This window comes from Crocodylus porosus, unplaced genomic scaffold (assembly GCF_001723895.1).
Source record: "Crocodylus porosus isolate Cpor-Errol unplaced genomic scaffold, CroPor_comp1, whole genome shotgun sequence".
Classification (NCBI taxonomy): Eukaryota; Metazoa; Chordata; order Crocodylia; family Crocodylidae; genus Crocodylus; species Crocodylus porosus.
In genome coordinates this window covers 47,541,699-47,567,649 of record NW_017728951.1, presented here as the reverse complement: position 1 = coordinate 47,567,649, position 25,951 = coordinate 47,541,699, and the positions used below count along the sequence as shown (strand labels likewise).

Genomic DNA, 25,951 nt, shown 5'->3' with positions numbered 1-25,951 from the left:
TTGTTGACTACAAGAAAAAACTACCCAATACATGCAGTAGGAAGTTAAAAAATAACCCCCTCCCAAACCTCCAAAACTCTATATTTTCTGCCAAGTTGAAGAGCCATGTGACTCAAAAGTTTCAAAGGATGGAGAGGAGAGTGACTGAAAATCCATGAATCTACCGCAGCAAAAGGAGCGTTGGCTGTGTACACACATTCAAATAACCTGGGAGAACTCTCCCATGTTTATTCTTCTGATATAAGCTTACCCAGAGATGCCTGAATAAATATTTGAATGCTGAGCCCTTGAAGAGCCCTGGAGATGCTTGAACAGCCATTTCAGTGCTGAGCCCTTGAAAAGCACAGAGCTTACAGTGCTGATGCTGTGCAGTTTCATAGCTGGTAGGGTCGGAAGGGACCTGAGCAGATCATTAAGTCCAAACCCTGCCATGGGCAGGAAAGAATGGTGGGGTCAAAGGACCCCGGCTAGATGTTTGTCTAGCTTCCTTTTGAAGACCCCCAGGGTAGGAGTGAGCACCACTTCCCTTGGAAGTTGGTTCCAGATCCAACCCTGTGCACACATTCAGCATCCTCTGCAGACTCCTTCAGTCTGCTTAGAATAGATGGCAGCAAACACAGGGCAGCCCAGATTGATTGGCCCAGACAGTTCAGCACCAACCTGTAGGGTCTCCCTGCAGCACAAGGTGGGATTGTGAAAGTGGCATGTTCTGCTCCCTGCTTAGTGGGAGCAGTAGGGTCCAGAAAGCAACACTGTCTTCTGGGAGAGTGCAGGAGTAAAGCATCCTGGGATGCTGGTGGACTGTGCTGTGGCTTCTCCGAGAAGGGTATGCTATACAGACATTTATTCTCCCAGGACAATCTTTCCTTGGAGTGATTCAAACCTGGTTATTCACAGGTTATTTTTTCTCTTGGAGCAGCCATTTTTGCTCTGGGAGAAAATCCGGAACATCTGCACACTTGTTGTTTCTCCCAGGAGAAACTGTATGTTTGTATGTGGCCGCTGGTTGAACAGTGAAAGTTTTGTGAAAGAGTTCTGTCAAAGAAACCTCTTTTGAATTATGGTGGCCCAGCTCTTTACCAAAAGCTAGCTTAGTAGAAGAATCTGAACAGCAATTAAGTCTACAACTTGGCTGATACAAAACTGGGTAATCGTGAAAAAAAAACCTGCGTACCAAAGAAGAGTGAAATTTACTTTTTAAAAAAAGGTGAAATAGAATATAGACCATGTTCTGAGGTAATGTAAACTGATACAGCTTCACAGAAGCCTCAACTTAGCCATCTCAAGTTACAGCAACTGAGGATCTTGCTATGTAACACCGGATGATGTGTAGTTACTCCAGATGGACGAGAAAAAACACTATAAGCAAAAGTATTTAGAGTGGTCAGTGTTTATAGCAGAGGAAGGATGAGAAGCACATTGTAGAAATAAAGCAGCTATACTAAGTCTGAATCAAAACTTTAAAAAGACTTTTCTAAAAAATATATAGAAAGCAAATAAAGTGCATATTCAAAGCACACCATGTCTCAGTATATTCTGCAATTCATCTATTAAAAATATTACATTAGTCTAATGCTTCCAACCTTTTCTATACCAGGACCCATTTTTCATATCACTAAAAGGAGTTCACAAGCAACCTAGATCTTTTTGTGTTTAAACAACCACATTAAAAAGCCACAGACTAAAGAACTGAGATTTAGAAATTTAACTAGGGCATGTATCAAACTCTGATTGTTGATAATATTTTCTGATGCATCAACTTCCTATGAGTAAATGCACATAGATACACATATTGCCTACACTAGTATTTGTTAGGTTTATTCCTCCCTCCCAGAAAACACACACACCATGGAAACATGAAGCCCAAACATTCCTCATTAAAAAATACCATATTTACTCAAATATAAGACAAGGTCCCCCTGCCCAATCAGCATGGAAAAATATCCCCTTGCCTTCAATTCACATACAAGAACACATGGGCCCATATTGGGCAAACATACTGATGGGAACCTACCACAAGGATAGGTAAGTGCAGCCTATCTGAGTAACAGATATGGTAGTGTCCACTGCACACAGTACCCCTCAGTGCTATATCTTCTTCAAGTCATGGTGGTCACTACACTGAATACATTTCAACTTCAGCAAACAGGGCACCAAACAGTTCACCTAGAATCACTTTGCTGCCCCCTTTATCAGGATGCCGCAGATGATTCTATACCTGGAAAATTATGCAAATTTATAAATTTGCCATATATAGAATTTAATTAATGGGAGGTCATCTTATATTCCAGGTCATCTTATATTTTAGTAACTACAGTAATGTATTACTCCTATTTTTTTAAGTATCACTTCAATCAACTAATTTAAGAAAAGTGATAAAGTAACGTATGGAAGCATTACAAAACAAAATACTGTTCCTGTCTCTTTTCATGTGGCAAAAAGGTAAAGATTCAGTAAAAGTATTCCTTTTTCTTATAGTCCGAGGAAAAATTAAAGAGAAGCCAGCTATAGATGATACTGTAAACTGTAACAAATATAATAAAATCTCTTTCAGTTTCATCCAGTGTTTCTGATAAACTTTTTTCTAACTTTCAAAATGTTAACATATGCAAACTGAAGCATTTAAAAATCTATATTCTAATATTATAAAAGCCTAAGTCTATCTGTAATGCTTTATCCGCACTCTGATTGGCTGACAAACAGCCAATCAGAGTGCGAAGAAGCATTCTGACAGAAGGCAGCCCACTGCCATGATGGTAGGGACACAAGGGATGGAGCAGGGGAGCTGCCTTAACCCTAACCCCTCCCACCCTGCTCCCTGGAAGCAGCGGCAACAGAGCAGACGGAATGGGGGGCAAGGCCAGCAGGGCTAGCCTCGCCCCCCTGCCCTGCTCCCGTCGGGGGGGGGTGGGAAATGGGCCCGGGCCCAATGCAGGGGCAAAGGGAGTGGGTCCAAGCAGGAGAAAAGACAGCCTGCCACGGCAGGAGCAGGGAACAGCAGGCCCGGCCTGGCTGGCTGGGGGGAAGGAAGGAGCGAGCCTTCTCCCTGCTCGGGACCAGGCCCACTCCTCCCCTACCCCCCTCTCCTGTGTTGGCCCCAAGCCTGCTCCTCCCGTCCCCCTGCCACCTGGTCATCCCAGGCCGTCTGCTTCCCCTGACCCCTGCCACTGCAGCCTAGCTTCCCCCCAACCTTGGGCCCAGTCCTCCCCTGCATTGGACCTGCACCCACTCCTCCCTTCCCCCTGCCGCTGCAGTGAGGGGGGAAGGAGCAAGCCCAGACCCCAAGCAGCAGGAGGGAAGGGGGAGCAGGCCTGGCAGGGAGGGGCTCTGTCCCCGCCCCCTCTCCCCCATCATTCTTGACATGCTCCAAGTGTGGGGGAGTGCTGGCATGACTCTGAAACCATGCCAAGGACTGGACAGAGGGTGGGGGAGCCCAGGCCAGCAGCGTTGGCCTTAGTCCCCCACCCTGCTTCCTGCAAGAGGCAGAACAGCGGCAGCATGAGGAGTTAGGTGGCGGCACTCCATCCCAGCCCACTTCCCACCCACCCCCGGTCATTCTTGATGGGCAATTGGCTAGTACCTTGTATATCTACATACAAACATCACAACTCAGCAAATACAAGATATTTGGAGAGGGTTAGAAGAACTACTAGGGAAATGTACATGAATGTCAACAATATCTGAAAATAATTATCACTCTCAAATTGTTACTAAACTTAAATCGTGGGGTGGTGAAGTAAAACCTATTATACCAGCTTACAAATGACTAAGGTAAGTAGTTCTTCACCCTGCCTTGAAAGTAAAAGCAATTCTCTTTTTTCAAGAAATGTTGTTAGTTGGAAGAAGAAACAGCAGAGAAACCAAAGGGAAATAAGTTGAAGAAACTCCTTACAATTTAGAAATTAAGTAAAAAAAATCTAGGTTGGATACTCCCTTCAGAATTAAAATAATGTTTTCTATTTGCAAGAGCTGGGGATCGATGTCATATGTTTGGTATGTTCAGACAGGATTGTGACTGCTGGAGTACTCTCTAAAATTTCCATTCAGAAGAACTTAAGGACTTAAATAGGTAATAAGATTCAGCATTACATTTTTCTGTAGAATTTTCTTCTCACCACTCACAACCAATGAATCTTACTATTCAGTTTTATTATAAGAACATCATCCTACAGTTTTTATATGGTTCATTTTTATTATTTTCATCTGTGTGTTGTATTTTAACGTTATAAAAACATTTTGGAAGGTTTCATATAGCAATAAAAAGTTTCATTTAATAATATTTGGTTAAGATCAGGTGTGACACCTGGCGAGCATTCTGTTGATCAATGATATCCTGCCCATCCCGCATACGGATGAATTTGATTATCTGATAAGACAGGTTAGTCTCCAGCTATGTTATAATTAGCTAAAGTGAACTATGTTCTTATGTACTATGTTTTTCACTTTCCTAAAGTGAAGAATTCTGTCTTCTAGTTCAAATGAAAAATATTTTTGAATCTCTTTTGTTCCCATTACAGTAGGTGAAAAGACTGCCAAGATTTCATTAGACCAGCCTTTTTCCAGGATCTAGAGGTGAACTATTTTCTTATCTCCATTCTTAAAAACAATGTCTTGTGGAATCAAATTAGTGTGGTCAATAAATAGAAAACTGAAGTCAAATGACACTAGCTGTCACTAGTATCACTGTGCAATCCTCCTATCAATCCATGCCTACAATTGACATTAAATCCACTACAGTGTGAAAAATAATAGCAATACTAGTTTGTGAATATTTTGCTCTATAAGTGGGAAGACTGACATGAAGACAGTGGTTACTAATGGCTAAATTTTTAATACAGATTAATCATTCAGTGCAAATTCTGGAGCTTTACCTTTTTGGATCCAAGATACCTCAGTTCAGCATTGAGAGAGGCTGCATACAACTTAATGAAGATTGAGAAATATGGTACAGTGACTTGATCATGATTCTCTCAGAAGTGTGGGCAGGGTAAGAACATATCTAACAAGGTATTTGTACAACTTCTGTCCCATTTTATCTGAGCAGATACATTTCATGTAGATAATATTTTGCTACACTGAATATAGCTAAACATTGCAAATCTAAAAGTCATGGAAGATACTGCATAATGGCAGGGAGATATCTCTTCTGTTTTATACTAAAATGTAAAGCCTTCTTACAAATATTACTATAATTTGTTACAAATGTCATTATAATCTTTTTTATAAATTCATTTGGTACTACCACCACTAATCTATAAGGATAGCTGGAATTCAGGTACCAAATATTAAAATAATGTCAGCTCCAAGTAAGAAACTTCATGGTACTTTCAACCACAGGGACTTCCTACTTTTTTGGACTACAGCACAGCACACATTATCATTAGCCACTTTGAGAAAAGAAACTGTGCTATACTGTAGGTTTGAACAGGATTTAATACCATGATGAAATACATTTCACAATATAAATATTCTAGGCTCTCTAACAGGATTCCATTTGTAACCCCAAGTATAAAAACAAGAGTTAATTGCCTGGCAAATATTGCAAGATAGTGCTTACGTAATCTACAGTACATTAAGTACGAGAGAGTTGTGCTCTGCTGATAGGTGAAAGAACAAGTTTGAAAGGCAACAGCATTGCTAATTACCTTTCAACAAATATGTACACAAGCTGTGTTTGCAAGCTTAAACTTAGCTTCCTCATTCTCTGTAGGCTGCCCAGTTTTATAATGGCTGACTCTTCTTAAACATTCAGTTAGCAAAAGAATTTACAGAAGAGAGGATAGCACATTTTGGTCGGGAAGCTAATATTACCTTTGTCCCACATACCAAATACACTTTACTAGACTGATATCTATGCCCACATTTACTGTCAACCAAGTAGGGCAAATACTACTCTCTGGTCTCATAGATGGGTTAACGCTTTCACCACACTTCAAAGTCAAAGTGCTACATATAGTACTTGTTTGTACTGCCATTCTAAAGCTATTCTAATCTTTAGACCTGCATTAGTCATCTGTTTCTTATTATTGCCATTTCTTCAGTTCCTCAGAACCCACAAAAGTGATTGTTTTCCTGTATTTTACCTTCAGCTAAGGCTTCGGATGCCAGCATCCTTACTCAGTCTTTTTGTCTTTTGCTAGTGTCACCATACTTTATGCCTCCTTCTCCCAAATTAATTGCCACAGTATTTATTTAGGGGGAAAACTGTTGATTTGCTCAGAAATTATATATTATGTACCAGGAAAAGGCAGTTCTTCTTACTATTAGATTAGGTGGCCAAACATTACTGCCTGTCCATCCACCTGATTGCTTCATGTATGATCTGTGTAATAGCTATAATATTGAAAAACAAGTTTATATGAGATTAAGTATTGAATGGAAGTCTCATGGATGGAGGCATATTGTTGTGCACATATATGCATAGTGGGTCACAATATTTGCATTTGCTTTCCCCCAAAATAGCTGTTAATGCAACATACACACACACATACACATATATATACACACATATTATATAAAGTGTGTAATATATATGTGTGTGCACGCATGTTACATTAACAGTTATTTTGGGAAAAGCAAATGCAAATATTGACTCTACCTATGCATATAGGCACACAACAATATGCCTCCATCCTTGAGACTTCCATACCATTCCAATACTTAATCTTATATAAACTTGTTTTTCAGTATTATAGATCATACACAGACCATACCTGAAGCAATCAGATGGATGGGCAGGCAGTAATGTTTGACCACATAATGTAATGATAATAGGAACTGCTTTTTCCAGGCACGCACACACGCACACACACACACACACACACACACGATCTTCTTTGTGTTCCTCTGCACATGCATATCAAATTTTCTGTGCTTTTATTTCTGTGCAACTGTCCTAATTATACCTGATGTTCACATGTGCTTCATAGAAATACACAGAGGACTAATCAAGTTTTTTCCATTTTTCCCTATTCCTGTGAAACCCTAATCCTGTGAATATAGACAGGGGAGAGGAAGGAGGTATGGGGATGGCAAGCAGGTCTGCAAGCACATAAACATTAGGTATAGACATTCAAAAAACCCAAGGTGGACTCGACCTAAGTTTTGCAGTTTTCTGTAAACGGCATAGTTTAGATGGATAGCAAACAGAGGCCATGTTCATTTGCCCTTGGTAGGAGAGGGAGGTGGGAACCTTAAACCAGGTTCCACCACCTTGAAACCAGTCTAGTCTGTGTGCACCATACTTCTGATCTGTTATGGGTATAGATCGGTTTTGCACGCAAAACTTCTGTTCCATTGTGGGTATAAACCAATTTCCAATCACTTATACCAGTAAAAGTGTAATGTCTGTACTTGGCTTAAGTGACTAGAGGCCAAAACCTTCTTGGTGCCTCACTGTCAAAAGTAATTACACGAGCAGTTTGTTCTCTTGCTATTTACAATTTCCTTTTAAAACAGTTAACTATCAACCGCTATTTCCAGAGGGAGACGCATGTCCATATCTAAAAGGCTCATGGCTTTTTCTTTTCTCAGTGATATTTACTAAACAAGGAAAATATTTACTGCTGAGGACTGCAGGGTAAGCCCAAGAAAAACCTTTTGCTTGCGTTTACGACGTAACCATACTAAAATGTAGTTTTCATTTACATTTCCAGATTTTATTATTCTATTTATTAAATCTAAGTTTAACCTTTTTCATAAAATTAGCTTATAACTCAGCTTCTGAGACAATATGACCTGAATCTGAGCGTTCCAGTCTGACCTAACAGAATCAAAAGATTTTGTAAGAACAGAACAGAAATAGTTTAAATTTTTATAAAATACTCAAACTCGCAACTTTACTAAAAGTAGGTGAATTAGTTTTGTTAGAACATTAAGAGAAAACTAGTGTAGATTTCTATATTTCTCACAGCAGTTTTCTTTTAAGCTGTAATGTGTGGGTGTTCACTTTATAAGGGTATCTGAAAGTTAATTTTTTAATGATCCTCTGTGTGAATGTTTACTATTCTGTACTTCTCTGTCTGTAAACATTTGTGCTCTGTGTGAAAGCATATTGGTTTTCTTGCATTCTGAAACATCAGAATGATTGGTGTTGCTAAATTTGTGAAGTTTTTCTGCTGCATACAAGTGAATACTTCTTAAGTTTCTAAAAAAGATGGCAACTTCCTCATTTTTACGAGGTGTTAGTGATATTAATTCCTATGGAGAAAGGAAAAGAGAGCACGGTGAGGTTTTGAAATGCTATTGCAATATCTATACATCCTCGCTATTAGCGATTCACTAAAGTACTAATTATGGATGTAAATATCATTTTTAAAATTAGCCACTTAACCTCCTCTAATTATATTGGCAAAAACGGTTAAATAGATAGCATGTACCTAAGTTTAGTGACCTCCAACAGGAATGGCCTTAGCCCCTTACGTCTTCACCACGTGCCTGACACTGCGTGGGTCCCAGGCCACTAGCATGGAGCAATGGGTGGGGAGTGGGGGGCACGGCCAGACCACTAGGGGTGCTGACCAGCTGCTAGGGTCACAGCTTCCTTTTGCTCCCACAGGCAGGGACCGGGACTGCAGACAGAGTCAGGGCTGCCAACCTCTCCTGAGCCTAGATCCTGCTGCCATGGGAATGGAAGGAGGATGGAAGGTGCTGTGTCCCTCCCTCCCCCACAGTGTTGAATGGCACCTTCCTGGTGCAGCAGTGCGACTTCTGGCCCCATGGTAGGTCTGCCTGCCCCCACTAACAGTGGCAGAACCCAGGCATGCTCCCTTCACCTCCCACTGCACTTGTGCTGCTGCAGTCCAGACCTGGAAGACTTCTCTATGCTGTAAGGCCAGGCCATCCGCAGCTTGCCCTGAGGGGAGGGGGGTCTGGTCCCAGTTGGGCAGCCTCCGCTGCATCCTTCTTCCTCCTGCCTGTGGTGCTGGGTCATGTGGGTCCTGCCCCAGCCCTGAGGTAGGGCTGGCTCAGTCCAAAGAGGAGCTCCAGCAAATGAGGCAGGCGGTGCTGGGTATGAGGGATCACTACAATTCCAGGGTGCTCCTGAAGGGCAGCGGTGTAGCAGCTCCACTCCTGAAGGCTGCTGTAGCAGTCCTTAATACTCCCCTTGGGGTCCCATGGGTGGGAAGGGGGAGAACACAGCATACCTGGTAGAGGCTGCCCCACTGTGACCAAGCCCCCACTTCCCCCAGGGACAGCTGGGGAGGGCCCAGCCATGCAATGCAAAGGAGCCTTCTGGGCCTGGGCCATGGTGGCACAAGCACAAGGAATCCATCATCCTGCCTGGGCCCCGTCACTGGGGAGGCTGGGCAGACCCACTGCAGGGTCAGGAGTCTCACTGCTGCAGCAGGAAGGCCCTGCCCAATCTCTGTGGGAAGGCCCAGCACCTCCCTCCCTTTCTCCATCTCTGTGGCAGCAGGATCTGGGCACAAGAAAGGTCTGCAGCCCAAACCCCTGCTGGCAGTGGGGTGAAGAGAAGCCATGGCTCCACAGCTGCACAGCATCCCCTAGCAACTCAGCCACGCTACTGCCCCCCACCTGCAGCTAACTACCAGAGGCCTGGGGCCTACGCAGCACTGGAGACATGGTGAATATATAAGGGGTCAGGGTCAAGGCTGGGGGCATCCCTGCTAGAAGTCACTAAATGGTTAGCGATATACAGTTTAAATACACTTTTGGTTTGTTTACATGCCAAGTACTAATACCGTTTCCCTGTTCTGTAAAGTAGGTTGAATCAGGTATGTGCTAAATTGGAAAAGGGCAACCCAAGGATTACCACCCCAGCCACCCTGAAGACATTAGGAAGAAATCAATTGCTTCTTAGAGCATTTTGTTTGTTTTGTTTTGTGTAGTGTTTGGGACAGCTGAAACAGGCAGTCCCCCCCTCCTCCCAATTTACTAAGATGTAGCAACATGTGCAAATATTTATTATTTGCAGTATATATTTGTTCAAGTAGCTCATCTAGCAAATAATATACAAACAGGTCAAGACATATGCATGCTTAAAGAAGCTTATTTATACAATAGTGTGCAAATTGGTTGAAACAGTATATATGAACATTTTGGGATGATGTAACATAAACATGGGGGGAGGAGTTTAAAGAATTTCAAGACAAATATAGGCATATGGAAGTAAACTGGACAGCACTTTGTGACAACTGTCAAGGCTCAAAGATTAGCAGACTCCATAATATTTTCTCTGTACTTATTTTAAAGAGTTTCTGTGTTGGCATGAGTTCTAGAGAGATAGTTGGTAGGTAGGGTCAAACGACCCCAGCTAGGTGAATGTCTAGCCTCCTTTTAATAACCCCAGGGTAGAAGCATGCACCACTTCCCTTGGAAGTTGGTTCCAGCTCCTGGCTGCCCTTACTGTGAAGCAGTGCCTCCTGATGTCTAGCCTGAATCTACCCTCAGTCAACATATGGCCATAATTCCTTGTTACTCCTGGTAGTACTTGGGAGAACAGGGACTCTCCCATTGCCTGCTGGTCCCCCTTGGCCTTTCCCCCCAGGTCCTGTAGCCTCTCCTCGTAGGGCCTACCCTGCTGCCCCCTGATCATGTGAGTGGCCCTCCTCTGGACCTTCTCCTTGTTGTCCACATCCCTCCTGAAGTGCGGTACCCAGAACTGGACCTGGACCCAGTACTCCAACTGTGGCCTGACCAGTGTTGCATAGAAGGGGAGGATCACCTCCTTGGACCTGCTCGTGATGCATCTACGGATGCATGACAAGGTGCGGTTAGCCTTCCTGACCACTTCCCCACATTGGCAGCCCATGTTCATCTTGGAATCAGTAGTGACTCCGAGATCCTTTTCTGCCTCTGCACTGACAAGAAAGGAGTTCCCCAGCCTGTAGGTATTCTGCTGGTTCTTCCTCCCCAAGTGCAGTACCTTGCACTTGACTGTGTTGAAACCCATCCTATTCTCATTCTCCCACCTCTGTAACCTGTCCAGATCTAGTTATAGCCTCTCCCTCTCTTCTAGCATGAATTTGAACAAGCTGCTTTTCATCCCCTTGTCCAAGTCGCTGATGAAGATGTTGAACAGTGCGGGCCCGAGGAAACAAGCCCTGGGGGACCCCACTGCCCACATCCCTCCAGGTTGAAAATGACCCATCCACCACCACTCTCTGGGTGTGGCCCTCCAGCCAGTTTGCAACCCATCTCACTGTGTAGGTGTCAACATCACAGTTGCCTAATTTTTTAATGAGGACGGGGTGAGAGACAGTGTTGAAGGCCTTCCTAAAGTCCAGAAAGACTATGTCCACCGTGACACCTGCGTCCAAGGATTGTGTGACCTGGTCATAGAAGGCAATCAGGTTGGTCTGACAGGATCTGCCTCTAATGAACCCATGTTGATTGCCCCTAAACCTAATCTCCCCTGCTGGTCCCTTGCAGATGCGCTCCTGGATAATTTTCTCAAAAAGCTTTCCCAGTACCAAGGGAACATTAATGAGCCTATAGTTTCCTGGGTCCTCTTTCCTCCCTTTTTGAAAATGAGGACCACACTGGCCCTTTTCCAGTCCTTTGGCACCTCACCAGGTCACTAAGAGTGCTCATAAAGTTGTGCCAGGGATCCTGCAATGACCTCTGCCAGTTCCCTCAGCACTCTTTAACAATTTTTTTTTAATCTACCAAAAAAAAAAATTAGAGTCTATAGAGTCATAATATAGAAATTAAAATATATGGTGACTTACTGTCTGGTTAATAATGAATAATTAAAGCAGTTTAGGAACCTTTCATAAAAAAACACCTCCCCCCTCTCTACATTTTAACTTCTTTCATTGGTTTGGTTGCGTTTCTTCCCCTCCCACCCCATCTCCAGTGATGGTGCTACTTGGAAACGTTAAACTAGTAAGTCTGGTCATAAACAAATTCTTGTTAGTTTCCTACACAAGGAAAAGTGTGTCTTGCAGAGGTAAAAAGGGGATTTGATTTGGTTAAACTTCCTTTTAATTAAAACATATTGAGGTGCTTCTGTTAACATGTAGATTTACAAATAAATATTTTCCTTCAACAAGGCTCATATTTTTATTTATATAAGACATACCCATTTTCAAATTTTAGCTTTTTTCATGCTTAAAGCTCTATTTCTTTTATCTGTAGCCTTCCCTACTCAACAGACTGTTACAGGATTCTGGCAGTCACCAAATCCTTCCTTAAGTAAAAAAGACCACCTTTGTGGGCAAGTGAGAAAAAGAAATTATGGCAGATGCTGGAACAATATGGTAGAAATTTCATTATTTATTATATGATCAGGGCGGGTGATGTCACGTTTCAGCAATGTGGGGACTTCTAGTGATGCTGTCAGATGCAGGACTTTGCTAAAGTCATCCTTCTCTTCATGTACCTTGACATTTGCTTCATCACTACAAAATGTGCAAGCTTTCAAGATAAGTCAAACAGCTACGCATCTTTAGCTATAATTTCCACCTACTCAGAAACAAGCTCCTCAAACACAGAGGACGTCATGCCATTGCATTTTAGAACATGTATCTTTATTAAAAATTATAGCACTACAAAGGCCATTACTGGAAAAAAAATGTATAATGACTGATTCTAGGAACAGTGAGCCTTACTATAAAAGTAGTTCAACTGCACAATATGTTATGGTGAATACAGCTGTCTCGTGCCCTAATTTGCTTAGTAAAGGGCTGCAGCCATCCCATTCATGGTTAAAAAAATATTCCGCTCTTTGTCCGTGTTTGCAAATTGTAAACCCAGTATCAAACTGAAGAAGGAGAAAATCCAGCCCTGTACATAAGCAAGTCCTCATACAAAGAGACAACTTTAAATTCTTAAGGGCTGTGTCATGTTTCACAAGCCCTGTGTTAGTCTAAAATCTTAGCACAGGCAGGAACAGTGACAGCCAATAAACAAAGATTGTTTTCTAGTCATTCATTAGATGAGTTATGTGGCTGACCAGCAAATTACCACAACAATCTACTTGGTGCCTGGACACAACAGCAGCCTCTGTGGAAGAGAAAGCATTGTAACATAACAGACTCTTCAGGTCAATCTTATACTGCCATTTCCACTGGAGATGCAAGATGAACATGACAGCATACGTCACCCACACTCCACAACTGCCACAGGGAAATTAATTTTAAATGCAATTTACTACTTTAAAGCCTCATTCTAGATTAGAAAGAGACTTAGCTATATGTTTACATTGCTATTCCTGAATTTTAAAAAAATGCTACCTAGCTTGTTTTTTCCAGCAAGATGATTTCACTAATATTGAAACATACAAAATTATATCAACTACAAAATATAAAAACTTAAATGCAAAACTGGATATTGGCACAAACATACATTGCTCCTTCTCTAAATAATAAGATTTTTAAAAGGTTTCTTTCCTCAAAATTATTCTTACTCCTCTCAATCCCCCTTGCAAGAAGGAGTCCTTTTTTTGGAGTCACAAGCAATGAGCAATAAAAGGCTCTGAAATGGGCCATCAGCTCTAGATCTAATGGTAGTAATTTGATACTACAGTGCAAGGGTTCAGGGCTTGATTTTCAAATTACGAACCTTGCTCCCACTCACAGGAACAAACAGATTGAGCCTGGTGAGAGAATGCAGAAGATTTATAGGCCCCTCTGCTTCTCTCACAGTGACCCCCCACTGGCTTATTAGGAATGATAGAGAGGAGGTGAATTGCCAAACCAGAAACTGTGAATCGTGTTATGTTATATAGTATGTCTACATAAAATTAGAAAGGGGTGGGCTGGTTTTCCTGACTGCAGCATTCTTCCAAATATCTCTGAATGTTATATTTTACTTACATGATTTAAAACATCTACTTTTAAGTCCCGGCTGAGAACTGTCATTAAACGCTGTATATCAGATTTGCTGATCAAAGCAATTGTTGAGTTTTACTTTATTTTTTGGTCTGCTATAACAATCAGTCATTGGCAGCTAAAATTTACACCATTTGTTAACATTGATCCCTGTATTGTACTAATTTGAGAATTATTTCAGAGCCAGTTCCTAAAAACAGAACAAAACCACTGAGACTATTTTCAAAGGTAAGTAAAAATGATGTGTTGGCTTTCCTAAACCAATACTGAAATCACTCACTTCATCAATATTATAGATTAATATTGGCTTTTGCTCTTTAATTTGTAGTATTTCTCCAGATGTACTTAATGGCTATTACCACACTTACCTGAATTTCAATTTATCAACTTCTAACTTTTCTACTACTATCTCCAACAGATTTTTTTTGGCCTGTCGCCCCTCCACACAGCACCCATAACCCATGGAGAAAAGACTGCTGATGGTGTTATCACAGGCGACCAGAATGAAGCTAATGGTACCAGGCACTCCTTGCTAGGTAATTATTATGAGAAAGAATGCAAATGAGGCTTAATCTGTCTTTCACAATGGCAGAGGTCTTGGATTTGCATTAAATCTTTTTTAGTCCTCTGCTAGATAGGGGAATTCACAGATAACAATGCATCTGGAACACAAACTGATTCTTCAACTCATTGCTGTTTATTAAATTGTGCCCCAGCAGGTATGGTTGTCCCTGAATGCCTTCCCATTCCCCTTTCATTGCCATATTTCCCTCCCCTCCCCTCCCATGGCATGGTTATAAAAAAGTTAATTGTGCGAGCCAGTTCTGCTTAATTCACGTTTATAATGTATATGAAAATGCTGTCTAGCAATTACAGCAGGGAACCAGACATCCAGAAATCTGAATTCTGCCTTCTGTTATGCCACTTATTTGTCATGTAACATTGGTCAAGTCATTTAATCATTCTGTGCCTCAGTTTCTCCACCTAGAAAGCCAGGGATAACTTTCATGGGGCCTCAAAAATGTCTGTGATCTCAGAATGGCTTCAAAAAGGCTGTGGAGAGCAACCCCCAGACTTTCCAACAAAGTTAATGGCCAGTTCAGTGGACTCTTGGCTGAGGCCTTACTGGAGTGGAGGTAGAGGGGTACTGTCCTGTACTGCTCTCTGCCTGGATTTCTTAGGTTCTGCTAGGATTTTTTTGCCCCCCTCCCTCTCCATTGGTGAAGGAACAGGTAGGGACAGAAGTGACAGCAAGCACAAAATTAAATTATTAATACTTAGCTGTTTCTAAGCTGAATGTAAATGACTAACTTCAGTACTGCTTTATCTATTATTGTACCTACATGCCCTACAAAATAGTACTTCTTCATCTACACTAGGCTACATATGTAAATCTTCTGAACTATCTATATGGAAATTATTAAACTTTTGTAAAATTTACATTTATAATCAGGCAGGGTCATGTTATGAAAGCCTCAGATTAAAGTATTTAAAAAATAATGGAAAAACTGGATGCTGGTTAACAAATTAACGGCATACAGTATTGTCTTAACCTAAGCAAGATTGAAAATACATTGCCACATAAACAAGTCAGATGTAGTGTATCCTGTTTCACGACATTTATATTACAAAGAATAAAATCTTCCTAACATTAAAATCATAATTATTATAGGCTCCTAAAAAATAAAAAATTGTGCCAACATTAAATGACTTAGTTCCTTACCCTTCAAACCACAGGGCAGGTTTATATGGTCAGTCTAGTTTGAGACTGTTGCAGGATCTCATTAAAAGTTCAGCAACAAAGCAGAAGTTCCAGCAACCACCTTAAGAAACCAACAGAGACATCAACTGCCATAGATAGCACTCCTACAAAAAATCACTTTGATATACTAATTATTTGCTGGTTTTGTGTTAGGTTTTTGGGATGTTTTATGCCTTCTTTCTATGAAACACCAGCATTTTCCTCTACATTTTTCCCTGTCGCAGCTCCAATAACAGTAGTGCTAATATAGCCACGACTGCCAGTGTTTATGAAGTACAAAGAGCAGCCACAGCTGGGTGCAGCCCAGGAAGGCATGGAAGAGCGTCTCCTCCACTTCCAAATGGAAAGAAGTTCATTTGAAAGCTACTGAGCAAATCTGCTTCAGTTTAACAGCCAGACCCAAGCTGGCTGAGGAACCTCTAGGTAAACAACGGGTAACTCCCTAATGTATTATTATTCAAATTGCAGTAATCTACTGCACCAGTTTGGGGTGCATTAACACTAAACAAGCAGTACCCAATTGCTTGTTTTCATGTATTTGTGCTCCATTACAAAGCAGTACAGTGATCGTGCATAATAAGCCAAGTATCTCCAAAGGCAAAATAGGATCTGAAATATCAGAGCCGGTAATTACTGGTCTCTGGTGTGCAGGAAGAATCTGCAAGGAACCTTCCTCCCACCCCCCTTTTTAAATTGTTGTATCTTCTTCTAATTTGATTCCAATCCCCAGTCTCCCAGCCACTGCACATGGCCACACAGTCTAAGATGCACTCATAGAACAGAACCCTCAGATGGCAACAAAAACAGGCTAGTGCTCTCCAAAGCCAGTGGCGATCTACAGGCCCAATCAAAACCACATGTGCAGAAGACCAAATATTTTGCATTTTGCCTACTGCTAATAAAGCTGCTTCACTTCATTAAAAGCAGCTTATCATTTTATCTCCTCTCTCTGATTAATTAACCTCTGGTTAAAATGAATGAGCACTTGATTTCAGGATGCTATTAATGTGACATTGGTAAACCAGTGCTTGCATATTTCCATTCTTTCCCTTTTACTTCCCATTCATGCTTTACTGAGGGTGGAAACAGATGTCACTTTTTGTCAATCAGCGGGACTGGATGAACTCCATCCAAGGGTGCTGAAAGAATTAACCAGTATCATAGCAGAGCCACTGGCTATCTGAGCACTCATGGAGCTCTGGTGAGGTCCCAGAGGACTGAAAAAGGGCCAGTGTGGTCCCCATTTTCAAGAAGGGGAGGAAGGAGGACCTGGGCAACTATAGGCCTGTTAGTCTCACCTCCATCCTTGGGAAAACCCTTGAAAAAAATTATCAAGTCTCATATTTGTAGGAGTCCAGCGGGTAATATAATGCTGAAGGGCAACCAGCACGAGTTCATAGCAAGTAGATCCTGCCTGACTAACCTTGTTTCTTTCTGTGACCAGGTCACTAAATGCTTAGATATAGGAGTCAAGGTAGATGTCATCTACTTGGACTTTTAAGAAGGCTTTTGACACAATATCCCATCCTATTCTTATAAACAAATTGAACAACTGTGCCATAGACTATTACACAGTTATGTGAGTGGCAAATTGGCTTAAGGGTCATACCCAGAGAGTGGTGGTGGACAGGTCGGTATTAACCTCGAAAGATGTGAGCAGTGAGGTCCTCGGGCCAGTGCTGTTCAATATCTTCATCAGTGACCTGGATGAGGATGTAGAAAGCACTCTGTCCAAATTCACAGATGACACCAAACTATGGGGCAAAGCAAACACTTATGGGAAGAAACTGAATCCAGGCAGAGCTGGACAGGTTAGAGAAGTGGGCAGAGAACAATAGGATTCAGTTCAACAAGGAAAAGCGCACTGCGGTGCACCTAGGGAGAGGGAATCATCAGCACACCTATAGGCTGGGGGATGACCTTCTCAACAGCACAGTGGCAAAAAGAGATCTCGGAGTCATTGTCAACTCCAAGATGAATATGAGTAGTCAATGTGATGAAATAATTAGCAGACCTAACCTTACTTTGTCATGCATTAGTAGGTGCATCACGAACAGGTCCAGGGAGGTGATGCTCCCCTTCTATGTGGCACTGGTCAGGCTGCAGCTAGAGTACTGCACTCAATTCTGGGCACTGCAATTCAAGGAGGATTTGGACAACCTTGAGAGTCCAGAGGAGGGCCACTCATGTGGTTATAGGCCTGCAGGGAAGCCCTTATGAGGAAAAGCTGAGGGACCTGGACCTTTTCAGCCTCCGGAAGAGAAACCTGAGGGGGGATCTTGTGGCAGTATACAAATTCATTGGGGGGGGTGGGGCGCAGCATGGAATAGGAGATGCTTTGTTTACCAGAGCACCCCTTGGAATAATCAGAAACAATGGCCACAAGCTGATGGAGAGTAGATTTAGGTTGGACATCAGAAAGAACTTCATGGTCAGGGCTGCCAGAATCTGGAACGGGCTTCCAAGGGAGGTGGTGCTCTCCCTTACTTCGGGGCTCTTCAAGAGGAGACTGGATAAGCACCTGGCACATTTCCTGCCACTGGTAGAGGGTCAAACTCAATGGTCCTTTGAGGTCCCTTCCGACCCTAGCATCTATGAATTTATGAACCCTATGCCACTGTAAACTTTTTCATGGAGGCACAAAGTGAAAGCAAATAGACATCCAGCTCTTTATTGTGCCACAATGTGGTCGTGACAAAAGGTGCTGCTTCACTGCAGCCTGGAGCAGCCTGTACTCTCCAACTGCCCTGGGTGGATGCTCTTCAGGCCTGAGGGTCTCTGTTCTGCATGGTCTGGGAATTTCCACACCAGAGCAGGCCCCTCAAGCCTCAGGAGTACTTGTACAGCTCCCTCCTCTTCCAGAGATGCACCCCCAACAATTTCCAGAGCATGTCTCTTGAAGTGGAGAAAAGCAGGAAGATAGCTGGGGGCACTTGTCTGGACATGGGAAAAGCTTTTCTCCACTCTTAGAGGCTCACCCTGGAGATTGCTGGGGGGGTTGCATCTCTGGAAGTGGGGAATATGTTGCCTGTTTTTCCACAAGATCAATGGGCAGTCCGCAAATGCCTGGCTTGCACAAAACGGTATAACTTAGTACTTTTCTGTTAGAAATCTAGATCCTGGGATCATATGCCACTCCAAACTCTGCAGGCATATGCAGTACCAGAAGCTGCTGCAGTTCATACACAGCCGATGGAATTTGACTCCTGAAGGGAACTTTTTCCTTGTGTAGGAATGTACATTTTCTTAATGGAACTCCTGTGTTTCTAGCCACAGATTGGTCTCCAGACCTCTCTGTCTTGAGCTGGCCTCCCAAAAATCCCTCTTGGGCAGAAGGAAGCAGCAACTCAGACCTACACTCAGACTTATAATATACTTGCAATTTAATATAATTTTCATAAGCACAGAAATAAGGATAGCAGATCCATGGTGCAAGATGGATTGGGAGATGCACAGAGGCAGATATAGGGTTGACAGAGAAATAGAGACCATTAATACATGCAAATCATTTGGCTATCAAGAGTAGGACAATTTTATATACAGAGCACAAACAGGAGTTCCATTAAGAAAATGTACATTCCTACACAAGGAAAAAGTTCCCTTCAGGAGTCAAATTCCATCTGCTGTGTATGAACTGCAGCAGCTTCTGGTACTGCATATGCCTGCAGAGTTTGGAGTGGCATATGATCCCAGGATCTAGATTTCTAACAGAAAAGTACTAAGTTATACCGTTTTGTGCAAGCCAGGCATTTGCGGACTGTAGTGATTCCATCCAAGCACTGCATTGATAAATACATTTTCCCTTCACAGGCCCAGATACTGTTATTAGCAAACTAGGCCTAAATTTCTTAGTCTCTGTTGATTATATAAATGCAACAAATGTTGAAGGACAGTAGGGAGAGATGCTCCTTTTCTCTTCACTTGTGAAGAGCATCTCTTCCTCACAAATAAGTGCAGCTAGAGAGATGAGGGAGGGAAACCAGCCCTCTTCTAAAGTCACGGTTTTGTAATTTAAAAGAACATGAAATTGTTTGGCCCCCTCAGTGTCTCAACACCCAGTCCAGCACCTTGTTTTCCAGACCACGAGTTCTTGAACTTCTGGATCCTGTGGCAACCTTAACAACTACATAATGATCTCCACAACCTCCAGGACAGGAAGCAGCCTAGTACAGCTGCCTCACTGAAGTACTGTGCCAGTGCCAGGCAGTTATCCCAAGCAGCTGTGTGTTGGCTACCTCCAAACCAGTAGCAGTAAAGCCACATCAGAGTTGATTAGGATGGGCACAGTAACACATTACTAAGGTAGGCAATACTGCTTTCTGCTGGAGAAGTGACACAAGTGCTGTGGTGCAGCGCCTCAGCACAACACTTGAGACCTCAGCAGCAGCCTCCTGTCATCTGGCACGCAGATCGGGGGCCCCCAGCACCCCTGGGAGGGCTGCAGGGCTCTGCTGGACTCCTCCTGGGGGTGCAGGCCCCCGATCTGCCTGCTGGATCTCCTGCCGCCTGGGACCCATGCTGGGCACAGCCTGCACCCAGCACTGGGAAGACTGGTGCTGCTGCTGGCCTCAAGCTGCAGGAGAAGGCTCCTGTAATCCAGCAGGCAGATTGTGGCCCTGCACCCCTGGGAGGAGTTCAGCAGAGCTCCTGCAGCCCTTCTGGGGTTGTGAGTGGGCTCCCAATCTGCCTGCCAGATGACAGGAGGCTGCTGCCTGGGACCAGTGCTGGGTTCAGCCTGCACCCAGCATGGCCCCATGGAGCTGAGCCCGGTGGTGGGAAGCTCTGCTTCCTGCCACCAGGCTCAGCTCCCAGCAGCTCGCAGCCCCATGGAACTCAGCTCCCAGCCGGCTCTGCTTGCCTCCTGCTATTCAGGTTGAGCTCCATGGGGCTGGGGGAGCTGATCGGAGTGCAGCCCAGTGGCAGAAGGCGGGCAGAGCCGGTGCTGCTCTCTGATTGGCTCCACCAGCCCCACGGAGGGCAGCCCAGCAGGGGGACGCAGAGAGAGCTAGGACTGCGCTCCCCGCCAGGATGAGCCACATGGGGCTGAAGAGCTGCTCAGAACGCAGCCCTGGCTCTCCCCTGCCTCCCACCACCAGGCTGCTTTGAGTGCCCTCATTTTGTTTCGAAGCCATTCCAATGCTTTTTGGTTTGTTTCAATTTTGCTATTTTGAGCTTGAAACAGCTTTGAAACAAAACACTCAGTGAGATTTCGCATAGCCCTAATCCTCCTTATATCTGCCCTGGTGGCCACCCACAGTACCACAGACACTTAAGAAACACCTCTGATTTTGGAATCGAATATTAAAACATACCCTCCCCCTCTTTTTTTAACAGACAAGTTACTGAAGTGTAAAAGAAACTCACAGCATTTAAAGGAGTCAGTAATGCACACACACATGTATGTGCATGTCCAACACAAGGCTTTCTGACAATTAAAACTAAATAGTACTTGTAAAGAAATAGGACAGTGACCCAAAAGATGTTTTCCATTGCTAACTCAAATAAAGGCAAATTAATCCAATATGGACCTCTATTATTTTCTTCGAAAACTAATATGTAGCAAAAGCACAAGTTGCCCTCTTAGACACATAAGACACGTGCTCACACTTTGTGTTACCAATTATGGATCAACTCCAAGGTGCTATTCAAAATGCTTCCTTCTGCAGACTGTCAGGTTATTTACGTTTCCATTGCTGTGCTCTAGCCACCATGAACATCGTGTGCCCCCTGAGGCTGGGGGGGCACAGTAACTGCCTGCAAGCGGCAGCGACAGTCTCAGTGTTTGGGACAGGGGGGTGGTGAGTGCTGACCAGCAATCGGCAACCACCCGCAGATGCAGCTGGTGGTGTCAGGAGCAAGGGCAGGGGGTGAGCAGTGACCACCCACAGATGCTGCTGGCAGCAGCGGCCAATCTCAGGGGGTGCACATGCACCTGCATCGACCCCTTATGCATCACCAATGGGAGTCACTATACGTCATTTAAGTCAGCTCTTCCTAGCAGGGTGACCATCGGTCCCGTTTCATAGTGGACCATCCTGTTTTTAGACCCTTTGTCTCTCGTCCACTTTTAAATGAGGAACAGGCTGCAAAAAGTCCTGCTTGTCAGTTCGCTGATGAATACATGTCAACTATTTGTCCTGGTGATTCTATTGACTGTACCTAGAGGTAGGGCAGTACACAACCAAGAGAAGCAGGGTTCAAAGCCAGCCAGGGAGGAAAATGGGCAATACAAAGGGGGTGTATGCAGGTGCCTGTACACCCCTCCCTGGAAGTGCCAGTGGAAGTACATTTCCAGTTTCGCTGCTGGTAGTTCCAGGCTCAGCAATCTGCCTCTGGGGGACCCCCCTCCCCCCGGTCAGCAATCTGGTGCCCCGCAGACTTGGGAGGCACCAGTTGCCCATGGAGGAAGGGAAGGAGGTAGCCTTTTTGTGGTGGCCCTGCCCCTCACTGCTGATTGGCCAAGGAGGTGGTGGCTTCACCCCTCATCACTGATTGGCCAGTGGTTCCTTCCCCACCCCCAACACACACACCAAGGGGATGTGCTGTATTCTGGGGATGAATCAGTGGCCACCCTGCTTCCTAGTAGGCCTACAGTTCTTTCAAACAACACCAGGAGTCATCTCAATGTTTTGGACAATCAATGACATGCAGAGAGTTTAGATGGGTACAGGCTCAGAGGACATCTGGTCCTAACCGGAAGAATTCTTGAAAACCCATGGCACCAGCCCAAAAGGAAAATGAGCAAACACCTGATTATATGGGAGGGGAAGATCACAGCTATCAGAAAGTCGATTTTGTAAATGTAGATTAGGGGAAATAATGTATTGTTTTATATTTAATAGCATCTATCACATATAATCACTGGTTTGCAACTTTTGGGGGGCACATGTATCTTTCTGTTATGCTACAATATACCCACTATAATTGCATGCTATGGTTAACAAAAAAGTAACACTATGTCACCACCTTTCCAGCAACCATTTGAGTGGCAGTAACTTAATGAGCAGTAGGTTACTGGGGCATCAGCCTTGAGTACACACTTAGAGGGGGCACACTGCAGTTGCCAGGGCTGCCAGCCCTGACTCTCAGAGCACAGTCCCTTCCTGTTATACTTCTGCCAAGTGATTCTTTATTTTTTTGTTCTTTGCCTCCTTTTAATATTTTTCTTCTTTCTTTCATACTCCCTAAAAGTGTGCTGCTGCTCTATCTTGAGAAACATCGATCTAAATTGTTACAAAATTTATATATACAGGAATCACATAGACAGTGCCCAGAATTGCACAAAAGCTATGAACAGTAAAAATTAAGTTGCAGGGATAATTGAGATAAGTGGACTCCAACTACTGAAGTTGGCAGATGGCCAATCTGTCAAAGACAAACACTGCCACCTTTACAAGAATGTGAAGAGTCTATAACCACTGACCACAAGTAGTCAGAAACTCTGCTGTGCGTTTCATCTGAAAGGAGACACCTTCAAAAGCCCCATGCAGAGGCACTGATCCAGCCGTCTACTGTCTTTTCACTACTTCCCTTCAAGTACTGGCTAGGTCTGCCTCCATTCACTTTATGAGATCTAACACTGTGGTCAGGGGAAGGTTGACCTTAAGAACTCACAGTAACAAGGAAGTTCATAGCCATGCCTCTTACTGTGCCTCCAACTCATCTTCTCAAGCTTGGGTATTTCAGGAATAAAAAAAAGATCGTTACTGTAGCTTCACAAGTACTATGAGCAAAGAAGTTTTGTTAAGACCAAGGTAAGCTTCAAGTCTTAATTCCTCCCTTTAAATTATCAAACAAGTAAAAGTGTGAAATTTTTGTTCACCAGGACATTATCACCATTCATTTTTAAAGAAAAGTAATTATTGAAGATAGTGACTGGACTGCATATATTTCATAGATATCAGGTCTAGAAGGGACCTTGCAAGATCATTGGGTCCAGTCCCCTGCCCGGGGGCAGGAAGTCAGCTGAGCTCAAATCTCCCCAGCAAGATAAGCACCCAGGCATTCCTTAAAGGAATCCAAAGTACGTGCTTGCACCACTTCTGGGGGGAATCTATTACAAACTCTGGAGACTCGGATGGTAAAGAAGATTTTCCTTATGCCCAGTTCAAAAAGGTCTTCCAGCAGTTTGTGACCATTAGACCTTGTCTTCCATTGGGGTGCCCTGATGAACAGATGTTCTCCCAGTTCCTGATGCACACCCCTTACATACTTATAGGCTGCAACCAAGTCACCCCTTATAGGCTGCAACCAAGTCACCCCTGAGCCTTCACTTCTTCAGGCTGAAGAATCCCATGCCTCAGCCTCTCCTCATAAGGCCAGTTTCTCTTGACCTCTAATCATGCACATGGCTCTCCTCTGGACTCTCTCAAGCTTCTCTTCTCCACATCTTTTCTAAAGTGTATAGCCCAGAATTGGATGCAGTACTCCAGCTGCAGCCTCACCAAGCCCAAGTCCAGCGGGAGAATGACTTCTCGGGTCTTGCTTGAGATGCATCGATAGATGCAAGCCAGAGTTTTATTTGCTTTGCTGGCTGCAGACGGACACAATTTTTACAACTGAAAAGCTGAAAAGGAAACTGCTTTCCCTTCTAAGGAGTTTGAGATTTTAGAAAATTTGTCCCATCTTGGATGAGGAGAGAACATCTCTCAATCAGATTTTGACAAAATGACAAATGGGAAACATTGCAAAAGTTTCATTTATATTATTATCTTTACAGCATCGGGTTTTAAAATTCAGTCATTTAGATTGGAAACAATTAATTTTCAGTTAAAAGTGGGGTGCTGTAACACTTCCATTTTTTTTCCAGCCAAGAAAATCCCATGACCACAGTTGGTATCAGTTTCAATGAACCTATATTTCCTGACAGAAAAAGCAGACTAAAATTCCTGTCCTGTTGCTGAAAATGTGATGAATATTCATTGTTACTGCTTTATATAAAAGCCCACTTAAGATGCATACAAACATAAAAGTTATAGATCTCTCCAAAAAGCATGCATTAGTTAGTCTATGATGCTGATGTCCAGCCACCAAATATTCCACAAAAGCTTGTCTGACAAACTGTTTTCTCCATTTGGCATTCTCTCCCTTTTCCTCACTGCATGTTTACTCCCTTTCATTCCTTAGGAAGGGCAGCATATAAACAAGCAAACAAACCAAGATGCAACTCTGCAGTTTGCAGAGAGGCTCTCTCCTGTCTCATATGGTAACTTTCTGCCTCAAAAGCCCTGGGGGGTAGTGCCTACAGACAGAGAAAACAAATCTCTATCAAGTGCTCATCTTCCCCATCCAAATACTGCTGTGAAAGCACAAAAGTTTAACATGTATGATGTAGGAAAGCCTTGCCTAAGGCCCCAGTTCATGAAATCATTTATATCCATCCTTTTTCAACAGAGAACTTATTCACATGCTTAATTTACACGCTCTGCACAGTGAAATGATATGGGGCTGAATCAAGGCTTAAGATCTGCCAGAACAGTAGGAATCTATGAAATTTGTCCCTACAACAAGCCATGCTGTTAAGTTATTATGATGCTCCTAGTTAGGTGCTGTATAAGTCTCATAGACACTGGATATGTTTGCTGAATTAGAAATTCTAACCCAAAACTTATCTTAAAGGCTCTTGATAAAAAATGAAGACATTAAACAAATAGCCTGTTGAAACACTGCTCAAAGTCTCAAAAGCTATGAACTTGATTTATGTAGGAAAAGAGAAATATAAACATACTAAGCTTACCACCGACAGATAGTTATTACAGACACTGTTTAACATACCACAATGTCACCCACCTGAAATGTTAGCTAGAAGCAATATTACTTTTCTTCTGGAGATGGTTCAGATAGAGAGGAGAGAAAAAATAGATACTTCTGTTTTAGTTTTTGAAGCAAACCTATTTTCTTATTATTCTACGCATGATGATAATAAATGGGGGGCAGTCAGGAAGGCCAAGGCAAAGATGGAACTGGGACTAGCTTCTTGGATCAAGGACAACAAGAAGTCCTTTTTTAAAATACATAGGGGGCAAAAAGAAGGTATTGAGTAACATGGGGCCCCTGCAGGACACGCTATGAAATTTGGTCATCACACCAGATGACAAAGCTAACATATTTAATGACTTCTTTGCCTCCATTTTCCTGAGCAGGGACCAGATCAGCACCCCCCCCAACAGGCCCCCCGGGAGGCACACATAGGCCAAGGGTCAGGGAGGATCTAGTCAGGAAACTTCTGGAGGGACTGGATGCATTCAAATCAGCTGGTCTGGATGATCTCCATCCCAGAGTGCTGAGGGAATTAGCTGAGGTCACTGCGGGACCTCTGGCACAGCTTTACGAGCACTCATGGTGCTCTGGTGTGGTGCCAGAGGACTGGAAGAGGGCCAATGTGGTTCCCATC

At 43.3% G+C, this 25,951-nt stretch overlaps 1 protein-coding gene and 1 long non-coding RNA gene across 7 annotated transcripts in view; one reads left to right on the top strand and one right to left on the bottom strand.

Moving 5' to 3' along the window:
* Positions 1-25,951, bottom strand: part of ZMIZ1 (zinc finger MIZ-type containing 1) — a 500,213-nt gene that overhangs the window by 398,924 nt on the left and 75,338 nt on the right. The window lies entirely within an intron of this gene.
* LOC109323976 lies at positions 793-18,987 on the top strand. The gene is made up of 3 exons (XR_002104806.1): positions 793-961; positions 8,865-8,868; positions 18,978-18,987. It is a non-coding gene; the product is annotated as an uncharacterized LOC109323976 (long non-coding RNA).